Genomic DNA, 6,000 nt, shown 5'->3' with positions numbered 1-6,000 from the left:
TAAATAAGTATTATAAACAATTCTATGCTTACAAGTTTGATAACTTAGATAAAATGGAACAATTCTTTGAATGACACAATTTCCCAAAACTCACGTAAAGAGAAATAGATAATCTGAATAGGCTTATACCTATTAAAGAAATTGATTTAATAATTAATAATTTTCCAAGAAAGAAAGCACCAGGCCCAGATGGGTTCACTGGTGAATTCTAGCAAGCATTTAAGAAAGAAATGATAACAATGCTGTACAGTATTTTCTAGAAAATAGAAGAAAAGGAAGCACTTCCTAACTCATTGGATGAGGCCAGCATTGCCCTAGTACCAAAACCAGACATTAAAAGCAAGGAAAACTACAAAGAAATATCCCTCATGAACATAGATGCAAATATCCTCCACAAATATTAGCAAATTAAATTTTTGTATAAATGTACAATAATAGATAAAAAGAATTATACACGATGCCCAAATGGGATTTATTCCAGGCATGAAAGTCTGGTTAATATTTAAAAATTAATTAATGTAATATGTCACATAAACTAGGTAAAGAAGAAAATGATATAATTATATCAATAGATACATAAAAAGTATTTAACAAAATTCAACCTCCATTTATGATAAAAACTCAGCAAACTAAAAATAGAGAGGAACTGTCTTGACTTGATTAATAAAAAAATTTACAAAAAAATCTACAGCCAACTTCATATTTAATGGTGAGAAATTAGATGCTTTTCTCCCAAGACTGGAGACAAGATGAGGATGCTTTCTCTCACCACTCCTATTCTACATTGTACTGGATGTCCTATCTAATTTAATAGGATAAGAAAAGGAAATAAAAGATTTATAGATTGAGAAAAAATAAAATTAAAATGTCTTTGCATAGACATGATTGTCTATGTCAAATCTGAAAGAATAGGCCCCCAAAATACAAAAACAAAAGCAAAAGTGAAGATAAAACAACAAATCAACTCTGGACCTAGTAGGCAAAAATAGCAACATTGCAGAATATAAGGTTAATATGCAAAAGTCAATTAATTTTTCCAGCAATGAACAACTTGAATTTAAAATTAAAAACACAATACCATATATGTGAACACTAAAAATATGAAAACTTAGGTGTAAATCTAATGAAATATATACCAGGTCTATTGAAGAAAACTGTAAAACTCTGCTGGAAGAAATCAAATACCTAAATAAATAGAAATATGTTCCATGTTCATGAATAGGAAGACTCAATATCATTAAGATGTCTGTTCTGCCCAACATGATCTATGAATTCAACACCACCATCCAAATCAAAATCCCAGAATTTTATGGACTTAGATAAACTCTAAAGTCGATATGGAAAGGCAAAAGACAAAGAATAACCAACACAATATTGAAGAAGAGTAAATTCGAAGAACTGACACTACCTGACTTTAAGACTTACTATAATGCTACATAAGACAGCATGGCATTGGCATAATAATTGACAAATATATCAATGAAAGAGAATAGAGAGCCCAGGCTGGACATGGTGGCTCATGCCTGTAATCCTAGAACTCTGGGAGGCCAAGGCAGGAGACTAGCCTAAGTAACATAGCCAAAACCCCATTTCTACAAAAAAAAATAGAAAAATTAGCCAGACATGGTGGCATGTACCTGTAGTCCCAGCTACTTAGGAAGCTGAGGCAGAAGGATCACTTGAGCCCAGAAGTTTGAGGTTGCTGTGAGCCATGATGATACCACTGCACTCTAGCCAGGGCAACAGAGTAAATAAGACCCTGTCAAAGAAAAAAAAAAAAACAGAAATAAACATGGACAAAGATAGTTAACTGATCTTTGAGAAAGGACCAAAGGCATGGAGAGATATCACATTTTCAAGACATAGTGCTGGAGTGATTGAAAATCCACATGCAAAAATAAAAAAAAGTATGTGAACACAGACTTTACACCTTTCACAAAAACAAACTCACTATCAATCATAGATATAAATGTGACACTCAATAGTATAAAACTACTAGAAGATAACATAGGAGAGGATCTGGAAAACCTAGATACAACACCAAGTGCACAATCCATCAAAAAAATTGAAATGTTGGACTTTATGAAAATTTAAAGCTTCTCTGTGAAAGACACTGTTTAAGAGAATGAAAAAACAACCCACAGAATGGGAGAAAATATTTGCAAAATAGATATTTCATAAAGGACTTGTATCCAAAATATACAAAGAACTGTTAAAACTCATCAATAAGAAAACAAAAAACTACTCAGAAAATGGGCAAGACATCTGAACAGACACCTCACCAAGAAGATGGCAAGTAAGTATATGGAAAGAAGCTCAACATCATAAGTCATTAGAGAATTGAAAATTAAAGCAACAATGAGCTACCACTACACACATTAGATAATGGCTAAAATGCAAAAAACTGACAATACCAATGGCTAATGAGGATGAGTATTAACAAAAACTCTCATTCATTACTGGTGGGAATTCAAAATGATATTCACTTTGGAGGAAAACTTGGTAGTTTCTTATAAAGCTAAACATGGTTTTACCACATAATCCAGCAATTGTAATCCTAGGTATTTACACACCTGAGTTGACACTTAAATCCACATGAGAATGTTTATGGCAGTTTATAATCACCAAAACCTGGAAGCAACCAAGATGGTCCTCAAAAGCTGAATGGATAAACTGTGGTATATCCATACTATGGAATATTATTCAGTGATAAAACAAGATGAGCTATCAAGCCATGAAAATACATGGAGGAATCTTAAATGCACATTGCTAAGTGAAAGAAGCCACTCTGAAAAGGCTACATAGTGTATGATTCCAACTATATTACCTTCTAAAAAAGGTAAAACTATAGAATAGTAAAAAATCAGCAATTGCCGGGGATTTGGAGAAGGAACAAGATGAACAGATAAAGCACAGGGGATTTTTAAGACAGTGAAATTTTTCTGTATGATCTTGTACTGATGGGTACATGACATTATGCAATTGTCAAAACCCATAAAACTGTGCAACACAAAGGGTGAACCTTAATGTAAACAATGGATTTTAGTTCATAATAATGTGCCAGCATTTATCCATCAATTTTAACAAATGTACCACACTAATGCAAGATGTTAATAATAGAAGAAATTATATGAGTGGGAGAGGGGTAATATGGAAACTCACTGTAATACCAGCAATTTTTTTTGTAAACATAAAATGGTTCTGAAAAATAAAGTCTATTTTTTTTAGTGTCTGCCCATGGATCTTCCTTTATATATGAATACAATCTGGCATTTTTCTAAGTAAAATTTCTCTGTTTCTAGCATTTGAATCTCACTTCTCTGTGCAAGATTTTCTTGAGTTTTTTATTTCCTAGGTCATTTCTGTCAGAATTAAGGGGTGGGGTAGTGAGAATTCAGACATATGTCCTCAAGCTGCCATCTGTTCTCCGAATGGTATCCCATATGTTGTTGATGTGTAGAGTTTTCATTGTTGACATTTATGAATTGACTATAATTGTACTTTGATTTCCTTCTTGACTCAAGTTAATTATGAGGGTGTTTAAATTCCAAGTGGTAATTTTTTTAAAAAAATGTTACTAATTTCAGCTTCATTGCTCATTGTTTTAAATATGCAAATTGCACAAATCCTACTTTTTGGAAATATTGAGGGCTTAAGGGGTTTTTTCCCTTAGTAGTTCAGAATAGGACCAATTTTTGAAACATTGCCTAGGTATTTTATAGCGATGTATATCATTCTTACATACAAAGTTTAATTTTTTTTATCTATAATTTTTTGTGTTTTTTCCTCTGTAAGATTTTGAACAATTTTATTATATATATTGTTATATTACTTATTACATATAAGTTTATGAATATTCTATTGCCAATCTGTATTGTATCTTTTATCAATGTAAATAATCCTTTATCACATGTTATTTGTCTCAAATTTAACTTGTCTAATAGCAGTATTGTCATGAATGTCTACTTTTAGTTTTTATTTGCTTGACTACCTTTGACCATCCCTGTACTTCTAAACTTAGGTATCATTTCATTTTGGAAGTTTCTCTTCTAAACAGTATGGAGTTGAATTTTAGGGAAGGTTTTTTTAAAAATAGTCTTTGTTTTAGCAAAGGAGCTTAAACCATTCATATTTATATGTGACATATCGTATTTGGTATTATTAATATTCCAGCCACTTCATTTTAATCTTTCTATGTTAAGGTTGTCTTGCTTATTTGGGTTTTTTTTTTTTTTTACTTGGTTATTAATTGTAGCTTGAAAAAAGGGCCCACCAAATTAGCCACATCCTGATCCCTGGAACTTTTATATGTTAACTTACATGGCAAAAATGAACTTTGTAGATGTGATTAAGTTAGGATCTTGAAATGGGGAGATTAGCCTGGTTTATCCCAGTGAGTTCTAAATACAATCACAAGAGGGAGGCAGGAGGAGATTTGACACGCAGAGAGAAGAGGAGAAGCATTATAACCACAGAGGCAAAGACTGGGCTGATGCAGCCACAAGCCAAGGAATGCTGACAGCCACTTGAAGCTGGAAGAGGCAAGGGATGGATTCTCCTCTAGAGTCTCTGGAGGGGCCTTGGCCCTGATAACACCCTGAGTTTGGCCCAGCAGAACTGATTTTGGACTTCTGGCCTCCAGAGCTGTAAGAGAATAAATTTATGTTGTTTTAAGCCACTAAGTGTGTGGTAATTTTTTATAGTAGCCATAGGAAACTAATACACTAATTTTCTTAATTTTAATTTTATTATAGCATAGCTTTGCTTTAATTTTAGATTTAATGTATCTCTATCAAAGTAAAAAACAAAAGAGATATCTAAAATATCTGAATGGAAATTTTACATAACTTGTTTCCTTTTTTTACTGTCTCTCCTTACTCAACTCCTTATATTTCTTTTCTGAAATGTTCTCTAACTATATTTATAATGATTTTGTAAACACTTTCTGTTTGTCTAACTTCATTGCTTATCACAGTTGTTATTATTCTATCTCCTTTTTTCTTCTTGAGTTCTTAATTTTGAAACAATTCTCAATCAGCTGAGTACTTCCTCACAGAAGATCTTCAAGAAGAGTATACAATGTTAAATTTTCTTCCTTTTATATTTCTAAGAAAATTGTTCTATGCCTTGGCACAGAAATGATATTTACAAAGTTCTTGGATCACAATTTTTCTTTGAAAACTTCGAACATGTTTTTATACTGTTTTCTGGCATTTATTTTTGTGAAGAAGAGGAGTGATAATTTGAGATGCATTTCTTTTAGGTAACCTTTAAATTTTCTACCCTGCCTAGATGTTTAAAGATGTTTAATCTCTGAAATTAAATACTCTTTTTGATTGTGTCTCAAAGTCAATTTCTTTTTATCAGTGTTGCCTGCTCCTCTGGACACCACATTTTGTGACTCTTCCTCCTGCTCCAGATTCTGAACCATGTCAGCCGGTCTCTCATGACAGCTGCAGACGTCCCAGATGCTGACGACCTTCTCACCATGACCTTGCACCCCAAAGGGCTCTGCCATTGGGAGCGCTCTTTCCTATCCTTCTCTGATGCCAGCTCCTCTACTGTGTGTAGCCAACCTTAATAATTCCAAATTCATGGATGACACATGGAAACCCCAGTTTTCTCTAGAGAGACAATTGCCTGATTGTTTTTTCTTAAACTTAGCCATCCATTTTTCTCTTTCTCCATCTATCACCTTTTTTTGCAAGAGGAGAATTTCTTCTTATATCCCCCAGAAGAGCCTTCAATCTCTCATCATTCCTCAGCACCCCCTCCCTATAGCACCTTCTCCAACACTTAGTGCTGAGACGCCTTTAGGGTAATGCTATAGAAATAAAAAATAATGAAGAATGACAACAATGTTGGCCATTAGACCAAACAATAGTGGGCTGTTATTTGTCTAAACCAAGGAAGGAACAAAAAGGTACAAATTCAGAACGAAGGTGATTGCCAAGGAGAAAGTCAGACACTCACCTTTAGATTTCAGTTACTCTTCTACTC

General features: G+C 33.3%; 1 protein-coding gene across 2 annotated transcripts in view; it reads left to right on the top strand.

The window, feature by feature from the left end:
* NPSR1 (neuropeptide S receptor 1) overlaps window positions 1-6,000 on the top strand; it is a 169,929-nt gene that overhangs the window by 126,793 nt on the left and 37,136 nt on the right. The window lies entirely within an intron of this gene.

The sequence above is a fragment of the Propithecus coquereli genome, unplaced genomic scaffold, assembly GCF_000956105.1.
Source record: "Propithecus coquereli isolate 6110/MARCELLA unplaced genomic scaffold, Pcoq_1.0 Scaffold134, whole genome shotgun sequence".
Classification (NCBI taxonomy): Eukaryota; Metazoa; Chordata; class Mammalia; order Primates; family Indriidae; genus Propithecus; species Propithecus coquereli.
This window is presented reverse-complemented; position numbering and strand designations above follow the sequence as displayed.